The sequence below is a fragment of the Culex pipiens genome, chromosome 1, assembly GCF_016801865.2.
Source record: "Culex pipiens pallens isolate TS chromosome 1, TS_CPP_V2, whole genome shotgun sequence".
Lineage (NCBI taxonomy): Eukaryota > Metazoa > Arthropoda > Insecta > Diptera > Culicidae > Culex > Culex pipiens.
The window spans coordinates 26,458,701-26,480,062 of NC_068937.1; positions in this window are offsets into that span (position 1 = coordinate 26,458,701).

Consider the following 21,362-nt stretch of genomic DNA (forward strand, 5'->3'; position numbering starts at 1 on the left):
TCGATCTTCTCTCAAACAACCCAGCCGACCCTTTACGACAAGCACTTTGTTCCAAGGATAACGACCGCACACAGAATCTTACTCCTGAGGCCGGACGAAAACCAGGAAATTATCGCCAATTAATCGTCAAATCACTTGACTTGCGGACCTGTAGCGTAAACACAACACAAACAATACCATTAGTGACTTAACATATTCGTCTGCTGAGAGCCCGAAGGGGGAAGCTCGCAAAAAAGTGCATGTGAGCAAGTTAAGTCAGCTAGGCTATCCTGATGACTGTTAGGGTGATTCTAGTTATAACAACTGGTTTGAAGAATTAAGAGTTGTAAAATGAGAACAAAACTGATGTTCCTATTTTGGGCCTACCCAGAAAAGCTCAAAGTTTTTTCGACAATTTCTTTGTACGAGTAAAACAAGGTTCCGAGGTTATAGGACATTGCCGGGCCCCGCCTGAACATAGAGGAAGACCCAGACGGGTTCTAAGACTAATAATCGGCAAATTGTAAAACTTAGGTCGAAAATAAGGACTAGGCCCAATATGGTGCATTTTCCTTCTGTTTCAACTTGGATCACTTTCCTTTCTTCGACAATGTTTTCAAGCATTACATTTTCATTTCAGATATTTTTAAAATTTGGAAAAAAAAACAATCTTGACAGTACTCATGGTAAAAATTTAAGTTTTAACTGTAATTTTGTGTCACCCTAATGTCCATTTGAGACGCGACGCGACTTGACGCTTCTGATCTTGCAAAAAAAAAAACAACACTCACGTAGCCGCCAGACCTTTGCCCAGGTATTTCCCTGCGTGGGTGGGTAAATCAGAAAGTTTTGCGCGAGAGCGCATTAAAAGAAAGAAAAAGTGACTAATCAGAGTGCAGCGCCTTCCAGCGCGATTCTTTTCCCGCGGCGTCATTTGAGAAATTCTTTTTTCGGACCGCGCTTTTGTTCTCGCGCCAAGAAAGTGACGGAAGTGCACCTCTCCTCTTTGATTGGTCGTCACGCTCTATGGAGATCCCATTGTCTTGAAGGGGTTTCTGGACTTGATGCGAGTTTAATTTCACTGAAGGAGGTATGCAGCAAAAAGGTTTTTTTTTTTGAAATTTGAGCAAAAGCTTTTTTTTAAAGGAATGATGATGACCTCACTGAAGGAGGTATAACATTGCTTCATACATGAATTTTTTTTTTTTTACAATGCAGATTTTCAACAGTTTTTTTTTTTTGTAAAATTCAAGAAAAAAAAACGAAAGCGAAATTTTTGTCAGTACAACCACAATTCTAACACTACTCAAGTTAGTAAAAAGTATAAATAACTAAAATGCGTCATAGTTACTTGTCTGCAGTGAGAGTGAGGGTAATCAGTTAGTTAGTCCAGACACAGACACTTTTCCACAAGAGGAAATTGTCAATTTAGTGCTGACTCTGCTGCGTCTACAGCGGATGACGTTTCTTTGTTATGAATTTTCTTCGGTGCAACGAAAGAGACCAGAGAAAAAAAGAGAAACATAGAAGTGGCAAAGAAATTGCGCGTTGTTTTGCGTCATACAGATTAAATGGTCTTGGCGGGGAATGTAGTCGATTTTTTACAGTAATTTTATGGGTTTTTTATAATCCATTAGATTTGTATTGGAAATCATTTGTAATTTGAAAATAAATTTACTACAAAAACAGAGGTTTAAACTTTACAGCAAAGCTACGGTTTTGTACACCAAAACAAATACAATTACTAAATTCACCACTATTTTACTGTTTTGCCATTTTTCAGTCTAAGTTTAGGTAATATTACATCATAAAAGAGGTTATATTACACCTACAAATTTTATGCCTTCCAAATTTACACAATTTTTTATTGTTTACTCGTAAGAAATTTTTGTAATCATTTGACATAAAAAAAGGTTTTTGGAACTTTTGCCTACAATGGACAGCAATGGAAAATGATCAATTCCTTTACGCTTAAAAAGTGTGATTCTGTTTGTAAAAGAGAGATGTAAAATTTTAATTTGTAATTTTACCTCAATTTATGTGTAAAAAGTGAAATTACACAGACAAAGTTGTAAATTTACGCAGTTTGAACATTCCTCGATATTACACAGTAAAAAATTGTGTAAATTTGGAAGGTTGAATATTACCTCTTTTATGATGTAATTTTACCTCAATTTAGACTGAAAAAGTGACATTACACCAGAATAGTGGTAAAATTACACATTTTCAGTGGTAAAATTACACATTTTTTCTGACATAAAAGATGTACCCCTTCCCAGATGTAATATTACCATTATTTTTTTTTCCTGTGAAGCCAACCGATCATCAACCAACAGCCAAAATGACACAGCCTTGAGCGATTCGCGTTCTATTTTTGGCACGCAGATAACGATCGATTGTATCTCTGTTTTATTTTCAATATCTCTATAGTTTCTACCCATAACAAATCCAAATGAAACGATCACATTTTTTTCGTTCACGGAGTTGGAGTTCCCTGCCATTTTCGCAAATTTTTATTCCTCACTCGAAGGTGAAAGCTTGCGTTGTACGTTGGAAAATGTTGATCCATTTAACGCGCACCTTAATGACATCCTGATCCCACAGTAAGAGAGTCCTTCAAGAGTCGTGCTCAGCTCTTCGAGCTTCGAGGTGCCGTTCGATGATTTAACGCTTTAAAATGCAAATTAAGTCACATTTCGCGAAACTGGACCTGCCCCGTTTTGGCATCTTGGCAGTAAAACGAGAAGCGCGTTCTGCCTGTGTTCTTTCGAAAGTCAAGGTCTTTCAACTCTCGGTCGTGTCGGACCAGAGTCGCGAGGAAATTGTTGCAATTTTTGTTCTGCTTTCGCAAAAAAAAGAGCCCAACAAGCATGTGCAGAATGCATTTTGAACCGTGGGACTACTCCTGCTGCTACACACATAAGGGGAGGGAATGAAGTCATTCCGTTCTGTGGAACGTGTAAATCACGTGAGATCTTGTACTTTTTGCTTTGTTATCTGCAAACTGCACTCCATTGTGTCATTTTAAGAGGTTGTCTTTCGGTTTGCTCTCAAGTTGGTGGGAATAAATAACGTTCGTTTCGTTTAATGGAATTTAAAAGATCAGCTGAAGTCACGTCCCATTTTTCTAACTCAGCCGCCGACGTGCCTTCCGAGCATCGATGTTATGGCAAGAACGTTATCGAATTGGTAAAACTTCTAGCGGTGAACAGGTGTCCAAGCTTAAATGCATTCTTAAGAAGTGGCGTCGAATATTTTTTCACAATTTTGACTCATTCGTCGACGTGCCTTCCAAGCTGAGATGCTATGGAAAATCGAATCGACAAAAAATCTGGCTATAAACTTGAGTTCGAGCTCGAACACGGTCTCCGGAAATTACGTAGCATCTGTCTAAGACATTTGTAACTCAACCGACGATGTGCCTTCCAAGCATCGTTGATATGGTCAAAACTAGAAACTTAAAAACTTGAATAAAATCGAAAAAAATTCTGACGTTGAGAAAAATTGACACGAGTTACACTTTTTACATTTAAAATTGTTTCCAAGATGTCATCGGGCAATTGAAAAAACACATTTTTCGACATTTTTATTATTAGCAAGGCCATACATGTCTCAGCAATCAAAGATCAGATCAACAATGCCCAATGTAGAGAAATAACAAAAAAAGGGACAGAAATTTAGAGAAAAAAAAATCATTTTTTCTGATTTTTTTTTTTGGCAAAAAAAGGCTTTAACTTTTTTTATTAAAAAACCACAAGAGTACTTTTGAATTCCTAATTTAAATTTACACCCAAACATTATTTTTGGAAGCTTTTTAGGATAAATCTAGAAAAAAAATCACGTTATCTACAAAATTTTACTTGGCAAAAAGTAAACGTCTGTCATACTGTTTTCCAATTAATTTCCGAATAGTCCTAACCTACACCGAAGACACCAAATTGATCAGAATATCTCAAGATACAGATTTTCCAATATTTGCATAGGAGCAATTCTCTACGAAATCTTTTTTTTTTATTTTAATTGTTGTATTTTTTTTAATCCAGCTGAAACTTTGTTGGTGCCTTCGGTATACCTAAAGAAGCCATTTTGCATCATTAGTTTGTCCATATAATTTTCCATTCAAATTTGGCAGCTATCCATACAAAAATAATATATGGAAATTAAAAAAATCTGTATCTTTTGAAGGAATTATTTGATCGATTTGGTGTCTTCAGCAAAGTTGGATAAGGATGGATAATGATACACGGTAATTTTTTTTTGTGATTTTTAATTTCACTCAAATCATATATTTTTCTGATATGTTTTAGGGGACATCAAATGCCAACTTTTAAGAAATTTCCAGAATGGGCTAAAAGTCGTTGAGTTATGAATTTTTGAATCAATATAGATTTTTTCGAAAAATCGAAATATTGGCCGCAAACATTTTTCAACTTTATTTTTTAATGTAAAATTGAATTTGTAACCAAAAAGTACTTGAGTGAATTTTTGATAAAGTGCACCGTTTTTAAGTTATAGCCATTTTCAGGTTACTTTTTCAAAAATAGTCGCAGTTATTCATTTTTTAAAATTAGTGCCCATGTTTGCCTACTTTTGAACAAAAAATATTTTTGAAAATCTCAGAAAATTCTCCATATTTTGCTTTTATGAACTTGGTTCATACGAAAAAACAAGGAAAATTTATATTTTTAAATCTCACCCAAACAACCCACCATGTTCTAATGTCTCAGCAACTAATGGTTTTGTCGATATCTCAGCAACTAATGTTCCGATTTCTAATGTTAAAAAAAGAAACATTCGTGAAATTTTCCGATCTCTTCTCTTGAAAATGGCTTATTTGCATCTAGAAGCAATGGACAAAGTTTTACCCAAAATGAAAAAAAAACAAGTTTCAAAACAAACATTTCAAACTCGTCCATCAATGTGCCTTCCGAGCATCGATGCTATGGCAAAGGTCACGAAGCATCTGTCTATGCCATTCCTAGCTTAAAAAATAAATTAAATCAACGAAATTTCTAATGATTGAAATGAACCTGAGCTCGAACATGGTCTAAACAAGTCACGTAGCATATGTATAAGACATTGCTAACTTAACCGTCGACGTGCCTTCCAAGCAACTATGCTATGAGTAGGACTTAAATTTCAACTTGACGTAGCGATTCACTCGAATTCGCTAGTATTCACCCGTCGATTGCTATAGATTTGCAATGGCGTCTTTTAATACGATGAAACTGTATCTCTTGCTGGAATCAACCAAACCTACTCTTAAATCTCTCGGAAGTAACACACTTTTTCCCACAAAGCCGATCCATATCGAAGCCGATTTCCGCGGCGCCATCAGCTGAAGTTCACTCAATTTTTAATTTCATTCTACGACTTCGTCGTCGTCATCTATCGAACGGTCAAAGCCAGCAGCAGCAGCTCATGATACGTATCGCCATTATTCAAAGTGGCCCCAATTCGGGCGGAGAGGGGGTGGGGAGTCCGTTCGCCCAAAACCCTGCGCAGCGAATCGAGGGCACATGATTAGAATTAATTAACTTGGTGTAGTATTTCTGTTTTGAGGGTGGTACCGACCGCACAGTTTGCTCCGAAAGAGTGTGAGGTAGGTCGCCCTTCAAGCGAGAGCTGAATTGGAACCGCCGAATGTAAACAAACTACGTTGCGAAATTGAGTTTGGCCAAAAATTGGGCGAAGCAATTTGCTCGATGAAGGATGCGCAATTTGCGCGAAGCGCAAGCAAAGATGAGTCCTTTCTTCCATCGAAAATCTTCGTCTAAATAAGCAATTCTTAGAACAAGGGCACTTTCTTTATTACGTATTTTGGTTCTGTATTTCTGGGTGTCGGCCAGTAGGTTACTTGGACAAGTTCAGGCTGAATTGACGTCTGAACGAAGTTGGTGGGGAGAGGCAACATAGATTTGGCTGGTACACATTTTATCCAGAGCAAATGTTTTCTGTTGTGGCTTTGTGCGGGAAAATTGATTGCAGTTGTTTCAACACACCACACCGCACAACAACCACAGCCAATTTGCGGTGAATAGGTAAACAGATTCGGAATTTTGACTTTGACTCCAGCAGCGTACCAGGCTGTGGAGTTTGTCGGTTTAGTTTATTTGTGCTGGGTGAGTATGGAGTAAACAATGGTCAAGTAGTGTTTTTGAAACTATTTGTTTTCAAGGGTATTTAAATTTATCAATGGTAGGGGAAATATACCCATTTTAATCACTCTAAGCCGTTCGACCAATTCTCATCACTTTTGCGCTTTTCCGCTATTAAATCAACATTTTCAGATGTATCATCAATGGAGAGTTGCTTGCTCACTCTTATTTGAGCTATTTATTACTTTGGAACAGTCAAAAACACTTTATGAAAACTGTAATTCATGATCAAAGTGCTGATAGGCCGATAATAGAAATAGGCTGAGAAAGGGTATAGTTCCCCTATATCATGAACTCTTTTTTTAATAAGCAATGCAAGTTTAGAAATTGCAAAAAAAAAATAGTATTGAACCTGCCCTTAGAAAATTTTGCATTTTTTTAAATGATAGAGCAAAGCTGCGTGTATAAATAAAGTTATTTATAAAGTGGATACAATTTTAAAGGTTTTCTTTAAAAAAAATCTCATTTCCCAGGATAGCTTTCGAAAGATCGCTAGCATTAGTTTATACAAAACCGTTATGATCGGTTTTCAATCCAAAAATCAATAAAGCTTGAGATTTTTCATCTGCATGCCCTTCATTTTGCCTAACGTATAATCAATAAAATTTCGTTTTGTTTTAGAGAATAAATTAAATTATTACAGGAAGGCAGGAAATGCCTATCCGGACGATAGAATTTTTTTTTAAATATTAAATAATTTTGTTTTTTTTAAATAATTCTTTCCGTTTTTCCGAAATTGATGCTTGGGATTATTTTTTATTTGATTCAAACTTGCTGCGGGCCTTCCCCACGACCAAAGAAGCCATTTTGTGTCATTGGTTCACCCATAAAGTCTCAATACAATTTTGACAGCTGTCCAGAAAAAAATTGTACGTAAATATTCGAGAATCTTTTGAAGGAATTTTCTTGCCGATTTGGTGTCTTCGACAAAGTTGTAGGTCGGCCGAGTTTTGTAAATCAACTTTTTCAGAAAAAAAAACTAATTTCCTTAGTACGTAGTTTTAAATTTTTATCTTTTCTATATTTTTAGGGAATAAAAAACGCATCATTTGAGCCATTAGAAAGTGTTAAATGTAAAATTGAATTTTCAATCGTAAATTACTTTACAGAAATTTTGATTAAGTTCAATTTTAGCATCACAACCCGAGCAGACGGAAATAACTTGGGAATAACATTTTTTGATATTTGAAAATACTAGGCCAATAACACTTTGTTATTTATAACAGGATTTGTTATTCGTCGTTATGATTTTTTTTTTGTTATTGGATTGTTATTGTAATAACAGACTAATAACATTTTTAGTTATTCTTCGAACAAATTTTTATCATTATTTTTTGTTATTTTAACAACTAATCCGATCATCCGAATAACAGTTGGAATTATTCTTCCATAACAAAAAATGTTATTCCCCAGTTGTTATGGCTTTCAACCAATATCAGACCAATAACAAATTTTGTTATGATAACATAAACTGTTATTAAACCCTTAAGCAAAACTGGGTTTTTCAAGAAGATTCCATAACACTTTCTGTTATTTTAACAGTATTTGTTATTGAAATGGCATGAATTTTGTTATTACCATCATTTCAGAAAATATTTTTTTAAAGGTTCAGAAAATTTCCTTAAATTTCGTCGAAAAAACATTGATGATTGGTCTTTTGGTTGCTGATATAAAGCGTTAAAATATAAATTGTTAAAAAAATTTAGAATTTGGGCATACACTACAATCACAATACCATTTTGGCTACTTTCCATACAAAAATGCAATAATTCATTGTTGAGATTTTTGAACCAGTCTTAATTATTTTTATCAGATAAAGAATCAAATTTAAAAACAACAAGAACATTATTTTTGTTTTTATGTTTTATCCACATAAATTTGATCGTTTGCAAAAGAAGTGACCTATTTGCCAGTAGAAGTCATAAACAAGCTAGACCAACTTTTAAAAATTCCTATGAATTTATAATTTATGTTATCGTAAATACTTTTAATTGAAAAGATAACAAAAAAATAGAACTGTTTATTTTTTGAGATTGAAATCAATATGATATCTCATGGATTCGTAATTTGTTTCAAATAATTATTTATTCATAACTATTTATAAAATAGACCTTAAATACTTAATACAATACTAAAGGTTGAATTCATTCGGTTATTAATTGTATTTTATTCTTTAAAAAAAAACGTTACTTAATCCACCTTTAGGTGGTTGGTGCCTTCCTCGCATTCATAAAGTGTATAAATAACACTTATTTTTATCAAAATATCTGAGATCCGGCCTCAAAAAATGTGTATTAAAAACACTAAAGTAATTATGACTTTTGATAGGGTTGTCAGATTTTCAATCTTTTGGGCTCGTTGGAAAGGTCTTTTGATTACCTATCCGATGGGTCGCATGATAGATCCGGACAACTTTTTCATCAAAATATTTGAATTCCGGCTTTAAAAAAGTGTATAAATAACACTTAAGTGCTCATAACTTTTGATGGGGTGGTCAGATCTTCAATATCTCAACGCGTTGGAAAGGTCTTTCAAATACCTTTCTAAAAATGTATAGCATGACGGGTTTTCTTACAAAAACCACCCTTTTTAAATCTTCCGAAGTTTAGCTAAAATCGTTTTTTAGCATAACTTTTGAAGTATTTTTCTAAACTTCATAATACTAACTAGGGTCTTGTGGGACCCCAAGACGGATCGAATGAGACCAAAACGGTCCAAATCGGTTCAGCAAGTCCGGAGATAATTGTGTGCATATTTTTCGGTGCACGGACTCACATCCAGACACACGCACAGACATTTGTTCAGAATTTGATTCTGACTCGATAGGTATATGTGAAGGTTGGTTTACGAGGTCGAATAAAGAAGTTAATTTTTCGATTTTTTTATAGCCTTTCCTCATTGCCTTGAAAATAGTACGATGACCCCTCACTTTTTTTTGTTGGGATTTTAAAAACATGTTTGCTAGAGCTAAAAATATCAAAGGATGCTCAACAAAAACAAATCAAAGTCATGTACCTAGTTTGAGTCTATATAACAATGTCAAAAATAGTTTTCCAAAATTATTTATTAAGAATTAAAATCAATTAGTAAAACAAACGATCATATGGAGGAAAAATTACATGTATATTAATTTCATTTATAGAAGTTCGTCGAGTTTTAACTTAACTAAAATAATCCCGGTTTGTCAGTCGATTTCCCGGTTTTTCCCGAGGTGGCCACCCTAGAATTAATATAGTTTCCATTGCTTTATCCTTGATTTTTTTATAACTTATTACTTAGTAAATTTCATTTCTTACAACAACTTATTATTTTCATACAAGAAAATGATTTCAATCATTCAATGATACGTTTGACAGTCCAATAAACAATTTTTTAGTGGCATTAAGTACAATTTCGAATAACAAAAAAAAAACATTCAAAAGCAACACTTTAAAATAGTCATTAAAAAGTTGTTATGTTATAGACATGACCAAAGTGAAAAAGAACATTAAAAATGGAAAAAAAAAGTCCGATTAAGAATAACCTGGATTGTGGTCATGTGTCGAAATGCAAATTTTTATATCCGGTCTCGAAAATCATGAAATAGTTAAGATAGTCAATAGACTTCCACAGAATAAATAGGAATGGAGAGCATTTTTTAGTTTTTTTTAATTATTATTTTTATAAATTCTTTTTCACTCCTTCCAATTACGACAAACCCCGCGGCAAGGAATGCCATAAATCTGACGGAAGCTTTCGAACTTTACAATTCCTCCAAAATTATAAAGTGTAGAATAAATTTACTAACCCATAAACTGTACGCGATTCGCGCGCTCCTTCAAACAATAATAAAATAGCAGAAGAAAAAAATCGAACCGCGTGCAAACCGTAAAAAGACGCCGCCGCCCAGCCACACAGTTTGGTATGCCGCTGGGCAATATAATTTTTTTGTTGCTGCTTGAGTGACATGTGCAGTTAAAAGTTTTATCTTGGTGCCATTTTTTCCCACGCCAATTTGTGACAATCATCGCCGCTCAGAACAAAATTGAGTCATATCGATTGGGTGATGATTCTTTCTTATTTTTTTAAAGTGATTGATTTATGCGGTTTTTCAGAGCGCTCAAGATTGTTTCAACTTGACACGAATACCGGCGACGACCTTGAAGCATAACTCTACATTGTTCCCGGCGCTTCGCGCCGCTTCAAGCTTTAAAAAGTGACCACCACCTTGTGGACCTTGTTGACTCGTTTGAATAGCCTCTCCCGAAAACAAAAAAGAACCACAGAAAAAAGCCCCCACGTGGATGCCAGAAGCTTGAGATTGATGGTTGTGTGACACTCGAAACCCATCCATTCAACGGCGAAGCTTTTGTTTGCCTTGGCCATTATAAGTCAACCAAACAAAACAAAGCAGCAGCTGAAGCAGAAGTAGTCAGTGGCGCTAATGGGGAAAACATTGCCTTGCCACCTTCTTCAGAAGGTTTGGGGGTCCGAAGAAGTTCCCCTCTGAAATGTGTTTGTTCAGCGCGCGCGTTCACTTTCTTTGGTGTTGGGATCGAACTTGGCAAATATTTGAAGTTCTTCGAGCGTAACCTAGATTGAATCAGTTCAGCCTCAGGAATAGCCTTTGGTTAGGCAACCGTTAGAACATCGAGAACTGTATCTGTTTTGCGAAGCAAAAACGATCCAATTTGCTTTTCTAGTACGGACTTCACTGACATCTTTGGTGTATCAATATCTGGTTCGTGTCCCGACTAAACAGAACTGCATCTTAAAACTAGAATTGCTCCATAGCTCAGTTGGCTAGACCATCGACGAATTCTGCGGGGCTGGCTGCTTCTTCCCACCCATACAGCTATTGTGTGACACCTTACCTTACGTTCGACCGCTTCGAGTCGGACTCGTCGCCGGCCGGCGAGTCGAGGTGGCGCTTCGGGCGCTTCTCCCGGTAGCCCCCGGAGGAGCGCGACCGGGACCTGGAGTGGTGGCGCCGTTTCGAACGGGGCATCTAAAATGTAAAAAGGGATGAATTAGTTAAGAATTTTAAAAGATATTTGGTAAAAGTGATTTTGATATTGTAGAGTAAGACTTCTGAGATGAGTTCAATGAACCACTGAAAAATAACAAGGTAGAAAAGGGATGAATTTGAACAAAGCTAAAAGTATGGAAAGAAATTCGAAGTACTAGCAGACTGGGTTGAACGATTATCAAAAAAAAAGTTCTTAAGCTTTCTCAAATTGCAAAAAAAAAAAACAGGTGAATTCATAAACCTTGAGAATGAAAAGACTCAATCTATCGACAGACCGGATCCTATTGTGATAGATCAGGTGACCAAAAAGTTCAGCTGCCAGCAATATGGGGACCACTTACACCACATTGCTTAGCCTTTTTCTTTGTGTGTACTGTGGAATTCTGATATCCTTTCTGAATATCTCAGAAACAAAGAATCCACTTGTCGCTGTCGCGGCAACGTTTAAATTCTGAAGTGGTAAATGAGAGTAGGTACTTCAATTTGACGTCCGTGTTCGGGAAGCGCATATTTTTCAAGATTTCTAAAAATGTGCCTTTGTGGTTTATGGATGGTCCCTACACTCAATGTCAAAAGTATCCTTTTTTCAAGTTCACCCGACGTCACCCTTTTAAAAGGGTATCGAAAATGTACTGATTTTGACATACCCTTATGAAAGGGTGACGCCGGGTGAACTTGAAAAAAGGATAGAAAGTATCCTTTTGAGGGATACTTCTGATTTTGTGTGTAGTATTTAATTCGTATTTTGCATTTTACAAAAAAAAAATACTCAAACTATCAATGATGGGAAAGCGTTTTTTTGTTGTTGTTGTCATTCGGTTATCCCAAAGCCTTGGAAAAAAATCACTTCTGATAATCGAATCACAAGAAAAAAAGATTCGTTGGCTTATTTTTGAATGTAGAGCTCAGGTATGACCCCTAAACTACGCTAAAGTGATTTAGATTTTTTTAATCCAAGATGGTGGCCAAAATAGCAGCGATGATATATTGAGAAAATGCATTTTGTAATTTAATAGGCAACTGTTGCGCAAATTTGACTAAAATGAGGTCGTAGAATTCGAATTTGATGTTAAAAGTAAGAAAATAAAAATACGATTTTACAAACCTTCGGATAATCGAGGCTTAGGATAATCGAAACTTCGAATAAAATATGAAGAGTGTGAATTATTCATTCCTGTCTAGCTATCAATACTATATTTTTTAATTTAACCCTTTCAGGCCTGATCAAAAATCAAAATTTCCAAAACCAACCTATAATTTTTGTATGGTCATAACCATAAGAATCATTTTCGCATCATAAACTTATTTTTTTTTGAAATTCTGGCCTGAAAGGGTTAAGCCAGTGTAGGGAGGAAATTAAAATGTATCAAGTAAGATCACAAACATGCATGACTCAAACATAAAAATTTACAAAGTAAGCCTACAATTTTCGTATGGTCTTGAGGAATTTATATGATGAATTAATAAAAAAAAACTTTCTGATGCATGGCACTTGCGGAGTTAATAAGCACAGCGGAAAGCAGCTGCCCCCTAGTATCAACCTGTGCTTACTAACATTCCTGTCCCCTCCAAAAATCGAGATCTACAAACTGACATGGTGGGCGCCGTTGGTGGCCACCTATTCGCACAACTGGTCTAGTTTTAGCAATCATAGTGTTTTATCTCATGCTCATGCTCAATTTTCATATGGTCTTGAGGAATCATTTTCAAATCATTATTTAAAACATATGTTTTTGATGTCAGGCTTAAAGGGTTAAGGAGGTATTCCAATACGGGAAACTAAACATAACTCAACCTTGAAAGCCAATAACTTCTGGTAAAAAAAACGAAGTGCCTCTATCTCACTCTGTTGGATTGAAGATACTTCTTTTTTCCTGTTCGTTTCTCATTCTTGTCTAATAACAAACGTTTCGGAATAAAACAATTTTGAAAACAAATAGTTCGGATTTACTGAAACGAAATATAACAAAGATTCTATTCTGCCTCATGAAGCCGAGTCGAAAAACGCAAAATCTTAAAATGCTGGAATTTAAAATGACGGATTATATTTTTTTGCTCAGAATAAAAAAAACAGATGGAAAACCCATAACAATGATTATTAAATTCTGTGGATGTTTATAATGTATGAATTCAGAAGTATAGAAAATCATGTCTGTACAACTTTTTTAAAAAGTTGCTAAATTTAAAAATAAAATAATATTTAGAAATTTGAAAATACAAGCATTTTGAAATTTTGGAATAAAAAAAACTGAAAAATATAAATTCAAAAATTCAGATATTAAAATATTTAAATATGTTAAAAATTAGGAATATAAAAAATTCATAGGTCAAATAAATAAAACAATATAACAATAATTTAAAGCTTAAGGATCTGTAAAATTTAAATTTAAGAAAAAAATTAGCTCAAGTTATTCAGAAATATTGAAATCCAAAAAAATACAAAGATGAAATTTAAAATTAAGGGGTTACATACATGTAAATCGACAAAAAAGTCAGAGGTTGGTGGGAGCACACACTTAATTTTATTTAAAATCTGTTTTCAGGGCATTCAAAAAAAACATTTTTATCTATTAGCAAAACAAACAAGAAGACATTTGGTTGTATCATTGCTGAGATATAGCTATTTGAAGTTCGCAGGTTCAAAAAACGGGTGCCACGATATCTTAAAACTGCCTTGACCAAATCGGCTCAAAATTTTGGTGAAGACTCGTTAAACCGATCCTGTGTGCATGACGAAGGCCGATTTTCATAAAACTTATTATAAAAAAAGATAATAATATTTTTGTGTTTTTCTAATCTAATCTAATCTAATCAGATCCTAGCGCAGCCAATCTTTCGAAGGGATCCTGGAGAGTGCCTTAGGTTAGATGACGCCTAGCACTCTTCTTGTCATTTATTAACATTTGTAGTGCGCCATTGCATTAGAATGCATTGAAACATCACAAGCGTTAAAGCGGCCAGGCCTACTGCGTAAAGCCGTATTGCAGAGATGACTCGTAATTGGGTTGAGTTTGAGCACAGAGTGTTCGAACAACAACACAATTCTGAATCGACAGGGGAGGAAGAAGCGTGGGGACACACCACCATACGCTCCGAGATTTTGGTTGTATTCGTTGGGAGCACCATGCTAAGAAGGTTTGGTACTCCGGGACCCTCTGGGATGGGACATTGTATTTCCACGAATGCCCTGGACACTATTTGCCGTGGTTATAGCGCCACAACTCGCTCTCTGAAACAGTATTCCTAATTCCAGTCCAAGCTCACCAAGTCTTCATGGCCTAGTGGTTAGCATTTTTGCTTACCAATCCAAAGGACGGAGGATCGAATCCCGCCTCGAGCGACTTTGATTTTTCGTTCATATTCAACATTTCAAATTTGTGTTCTTAACTTTCTCGTTGGGAGCAGCTGGGAATCGAACCCAGAACCATTCGCTTACAAAGCGAACACCGTAACCAGTCAGCCACGGCCACTCCCTATAAAAATATTTTTGTGTTTTTCATATACAAAATCATTAGTTTTTGTATTTTTTTTTTTTTAAAGCAAAATTTCAAAATCAGGCTTCGTCATGCACACGGGATATGTCTCCAGAGTCTTCCCCCCCCTTTTCAGCCAATTTGGTCCATCCCATCTCGAGATATCGTGGCACCCGTAAATCAACTCGGTGTTTCGAGAAAAACGCTCAGAAAGTTTGACAGTCCGCTTTGCGCACGGCAAAATTTTGAGCTTAAAATCGTCTCTAACTCAGTTTAATCATGAAATACCTTCATGAAACTTTCAGGAGTGATTGAAAATCATCTTTTTAGTGGATTCAATATGTATGTAACCCCTTAAGGAAACCCAAATATTTTCAAATTCTAAAATATAAGACACTTCCGGAATTTCAAAAATTTAATAGTTTAGAAACTTTTAACGTCAAAAACGCAAATAAAATTGTTGAAAATTTCATATTTTCTGAATAATGAAATTTTTCTATTTAAGAATTTAATAAGCTTTTTCTTTCAATTTAAATATTAGCAGGCGACTTTTTTCTGACTGTTTGAAAGCAGTTCCGACTAAACTTTGGCCACGCCGGAACTGACGGTTCCGATGACGTTTTAAGGTGGAAACCCATAACTTTGGTTAATTGAAAATCACGACCATCTGAGGCAATTCAATGGTCTTCTGGTCCAACCTGGTAGATTCGAAATCGGTTCCCAGTGGCCACCGGGGGACACTTCCGAAATGTGCAGTCAACCATATCATGCGACGTGTCAAACTTCGTGAAATTGGAAATGATGACCAGTTAAGGTCATGGGATTGCCCCTTGGTTGCACCGGAACCTGCTACCGGGGACCACTGAAGGACACTTTCGAGGCATACAAGAAACCTTAACATGCGACGTGCCAAACTTCATGAAATTGAAAATTTTGACCATTCGAGATCATGCCGAAGTCCCGTGGCACAATTTGGCTGCTCCGGAATCGGTTACCATTGACCACTGAGGGACATTTTCTCGAATATCGAAGAAACATGATCACGCGACGTGTCTAAGTTCATGAAATTCGAAATAATGACCATTTATGGCCTTGCCGATGTCCTCTGACTCAACCTGGTCTCTTTGGAACCGGTTACCGGTAGCCACTGAGGGGACACTTACGAAACATACAAGAAACCTCTTCATGCGACGTGTCAAACTTCATGAAATTTAAAGTTATGACAATCTAAGGTCATGCCAACTACATCTGAATAAAAATAGTCACTCCGGAACCGGTCACCGGTGGCCACCGGGGGACACTTCTGAAAAATGCAAGAAACCTTATCATGCGACATGTCAAACTTCATGAAATCGAACATTATGACTACTTGAGGCCATGCCGACGTCCTCTAACTTAATCTGGTCAACCTGGAACCGGTCACCGGTGGCCATTGGGGGACACTTTCAGAATGTGCAAGAAACCTTCTCATGCGACATGTCACACTTCATGAAATTGAATATTTTGACCATTTCAAGTTCTGCTGATGTCATCTGACTCAACATGGCCACACCGGAACCGATTACCGGTGGCCACCGGGGAACACTTCCGGGAAATTCAAGAAATCTTGTCTTGCGACGTGTCAAACATCAGGAAATTGAAAACGCTAATCGTCTTAGGTCATTTAGACGTGTTTTGACTTAATCTGGCCGCTCGAGAAAGAGTATTTGAATTTTTGAATGGTTTTCATATTTCTTATATTACTGGAAAAGTAGAAAAATAACAATTCAAAATATGTTTTAAGGCTAATTATTTTGTTTTCTTAATTTTTTGAGCATTTTTTAAAGGTGAGAGGCAAAATATTAAAAGAAATCTGAATCAACAGATGGAAAACTCACTAAAAATTTAAGATTTCTCAATAAAGGTAAAAAACTACTGGCGGAATTTTCCGATTATAGGCAATTTTCTTAGCTTCTTTTTTGCCACGATTACGAAAATTGTTGCAATTTCTCTAAATCAACAAATTAGAAGAATTACTTTCAACATCTCAAAGTAACTACAAAACTTAACACAAAGAACTTTCCAAATCACTTCTCCACATCGATTACGAGGAAGCAGCAGTTCTCTTTCGCGTTCGAAAAAGTTCCCCTTGAAAAAAAGCCACAAACTCAATACAAGCCTAAAGCCACAGTGACGTGAACAAAAACAAGATTCCGCATCATCAACATTGGGCCTAGCACGCGCAGCAGCTGTGCTGCATCGGGCACAACATCTCAAGGTCTTTTGAGCTAGATTTTTCCAAGAATTTAGGTACTTTTCGGGAAGCTCCTTCAAAATTTGTTACTTTTGTGTGTCGCAATTTTGCGTGCAATTCTGCGCTTCGCGCAGCAATTAAAAGTGCGTGCGTGTTTCTCCACGCACACATCCGCATAGGGGATTGAGCTATAAATAGCTTCTGCGGTTCCAGAACCATCAACCGTCCGGAACGACTCGCAGATTCCGTAAATAGCGACGATACCTTCGAGCGTTTTACGCACAACAAAACACAGCGCCTGGCTGTCACTTTTCGGGGGGAGAGAGGGCAGCCATATTGGATCGGTTCTCTCCGCACAAAAAAAAAGCAAAAGTCCCGTTTTGGTTCCGGCAATCCGGAATCTGTTTGCCCCGAACCTGTCCCGAACTCACCTCGATTGCTGCCGCTGGTCGCTGCACAAACTTCCACAGATAGTCGCTGAAGATGCTGGTCACACGTTCCCAAGTTTTCGACGCCGAACCGCTGAAACGTATCAACATCGATCCGTCCCCACCAATGCCGTGAACTGCCCCGAGGACGTTTCCTCCTCCTCTCTCTCCTCTTTGCTTCAAATCCTCACCAAACGCGCAAAACTTCAAACTTTTGCTGCCGTTTGACGTTTCCACCAGCACAACAGTAGAGGCTGCCGCTGCCAGCAGAAAAAGGCCGCCAACGAAGGAGACTGCAAAAAAAAATCCGATGTCTTCTTCTTTTCCGCGATGTCAACTTTCGCGACGTTTTTTTCTTTCACCAGCAAAACATTTGCCAAATTTGCTTTACATCACTTTTGCGCGTTCCCCCGCGAATTAAATTCACACACTTTTTTTTAATCGCGCCCCCGCGAAACCGACTCTTTTAACCGAACTGAACGCACTTTTTCAAAGCAGAGCGTAAAATTAACGGATTTTTCTCACATTATTCTTGACTTGGCACCGCGAAGAGCACACACCGAAAACTTTTGCTGCTGCTGCACTTTTTGGGAAGCTGGGTTCGCGATTTGACAGAAGAGCTTTGAAGGTGTGCGTGAGAGAGGGGAGATTTGCTGCAGCTGCTGTGGAGAGTTTTGAAAAGTGGTTTGAGGATTGGCCGCCGAAAAAGCTCGAGGGAGGGTGGCGCTGCAGTGGTGTTTTTGGAGAAGCTTTTCGGGAGGCACAGATGAAAAGACTTTATGTTTAGCTTTTTGCTAAACATTTTTTTCTTTTTTTTGTCCAATGCAATCTCGAATGCAATATTATTTCACGTTTAGTGACGCCTCGATCTATTCATTATATTTTTTCAAAAAATTATATGATGAATTATTTCATTGAAAATTTAAAATTTTTACTGAAAAAAAACTTCTAAAATTTAATATTAACTATTTAGAAAACAGAGCGGATTCGTTAATTGTAAAATTGTTCAACAATTTCCGAACATGTGGTTTCAAGCTTTTGACATTTATCAGTCGTTATAACGAATCCGCTCTATACAATGTATAAAACCAGGTTTAATATTTTTGAATACATTTTCATGTATCTAATGGCTTTTTAAATCATTAAAAAAATAAGAATTTAAAAAAACCGCTGATCATAAAAAGACGTTGAACCTTAGAAAAAAATATATTTTCATAGCTGCACGCAGAAAAATGTTTTGTAGAATCAGCCTGTACGAGGTTTGAATCAACAATTTTTTGTTGAATATAATTATAACAAAAAAATTGCGTTGAAACAAACCTTGATTTTCTCAATTCCACAACAATCTTTTGTTGTTTTGAAAAAGCTGCTTTGACGTTTAGCGTTGATTCAACAAAAATCATGATTTTTAAATCAACTAAACGTTTTGTTGATTCAAATATGCCTTATGTGTATATAAAATAAATCGTGATAAATTTGACAATTTCGTTTTCAGTTAGGCTTGAAATTTTGTTTTTTTAACTATAATTCCAACGATAAATCAATTCTATCGATACAAATTTGTTTTAAAACCTCCAAAACGGTATTACATCCACTCCAAAATGTTTATTCGGCAACTCTACGGTAATATATTGACCTCGATATTGCCAATAAGATAAATTGAATGTTTGAAAAATTAAGTTTAGGTAAGTTTTATATTGAATTTCCAGAGTTAAATAAACTTTTATACTAATTCTAATTAGTAAACTTTATACTCAATCCAAATTATTTTTTCCATCAGTCAAGGATGCCTATTTCAAGTTGGGACACTGAATTGATGGTAATTTGCCAACAAATAAATGTATTTATGTAAATTTTTCGAAAGATATATAAACTTTTTTTTTGCACCTTTTTTTTATTTTTTGGAAAAGTATTTCTTTGTTGTATAACTTTTTATAGAAATCATCTTTTCATGAGCTTCTTGAAGCAAAATGTTCGGCATGAGTTTCTGAACAAAAGTTCAAACTTTAAATTGTTTACATGTTTCATCACAGAATGTGCAAAGTGCCCAAGGGGTGTAAATACTTTTTTTTACATACTGGGAATGGGTCATTCTATAGAATCCTATGGGGATTGAGTTTCTGGGGGATTGGGTTTCTGGGGAATTGAATTCTTGAGATTGGCATTTTGAGGAATTGGATAGAACCAAGAACTGTCTTCGGTAAAGTCGAAAAAATAGGTACACGGAAAAAATCAGTTTTTTATTGAACTTTTTATGACTTAAAATTTAATTTTCAAAATATGCATTTTTTTATATTTAAATTTTTGTTTTTTTATTTGTTTTAGGGGACTAACAATAAATCTTTTGAGCCATCTTTTTGTGCAAAATCTGTTTTAGGAGATATGAAATTTTGAAAAAAAAAACGTTTTTTTTTAATCCTGAAAATCTGGGCAAAAAATTACTTTATTTTTTTTAGCAAAACCGAATTTGCAAACGAAAAGTACTTTTATTTTGTTTTAATGTAAAATGTATCGTTTTCAAGTTATAGGTATTTTTTGGGTATTTGAGAGGGTATTTATTTTCAATCTCTTTTCGTTCATGCCGTTTATTACCCAAATTTTAGATTCTGTCATGTGCAGCTTGTATATGGAGTCAATCATGACTTTAATCTCCGTGTTCCAAACATTTGAGAATTTTCCCTATTTTGTGATCCATTAGATTATTATTTTTATTTAATAAAATTTTTAATGATTTTTTCACTTTTTTATTTTAATGCAAAAATAAATAAATTTTAAATATTCAGCGGCTGGGGAGCCAAACCTTTTGATTTTTCTGAAGCAGGCGTGGGCCGGATATTTATCATTAGAATTTATAATGACAAGAACGAAAAAATCTATAGTTTTTTTTAATAGGTCCTAAACATATGAAAGACAATAGTTTATTGGACCTTTTCAAAAAAAAAAAAAACTCTGGAAATGTGCTAAAAGTAATATCATATAGCAATAGCAATATTTGTTGCAAAAATCCTATGGTTAGTGGTTTGTGACAAAATTTAGAAACAAAATTGATAAAAGCCTGGATACTTTTGAATCATGACATCGTGATTCTCTCGGTGATTCTTTTTGATTAAATTAAATGAAATTTCTACATAACTCAAAGATTAGTTCGAAGATGACAATTTTTGATCAAATAATTGTTTTTAAAAATCGTAAAAATCGAGGTAAAAATAATAATTAGAAATCTAATTTCCGAAGAAATATATTTAAAAATAATAATTAGAAATTTAATTTCCGAAGAAATATATTTAAAAATAAAACAAGTTGAGTCGAGGTAGCGAGCCTTATTTAAAAAAAAAAATATTTGAATAAAAAATACTCGAAAAATTTTTGTTTTTTTTTACTTTTTGTAATACCTAATTTTTAAGTCCTTTAAAAACTAGGAAGTGTCGTGATCGGGGACTTTCTTTTATAATAAAAACACAGATATTTTGCAATTAACAAACAACACGTCTTATTCCGCACAAATTAACCACAAAACTCATTTAACAATCTTCATTCTCTCTTGTGCCGGCCGCGCGCATCTCGTTGTTTTCTCTCGCAGCTCGCTAGCGCGCTCTAGCACTCAACCCGCAATCTGTCAGCTAACAAGGCAAAATATTCATGAAGGTGCGCACTTTTGGTTGCTCTTTAAACTCTTATTTATGAATAATTCAATCTTATAATAAATACTCATTTAATAATCTATTACATATTCAGTCCTGCAACCCATATTCCCTACAGGAAGTAATTGATTTTTTTATATTTTTTTAAATCGGAGGAAATTGCCATGATTATCGTACGAAACTGTAAATTTTGCTTCGATTAAAACATTTCGATAACAAATCTCTCAAAGTACTATACACATCTTGGTACACATACTGTGTCACATAGCTACTATTTTGGTTACTTTTTTCTCTCTTGTGCACAATTTTCCCATGTTATTTTTGGTCGATTTTGACTTTTGTTCTCAAAAAGTATAAAAACAATACAAAAAGTTTAAAAACAATACGAAATACGAAATCTTTTTTTTTATTGTTGCAGTTCCAGACATAATTGTCACCGAGA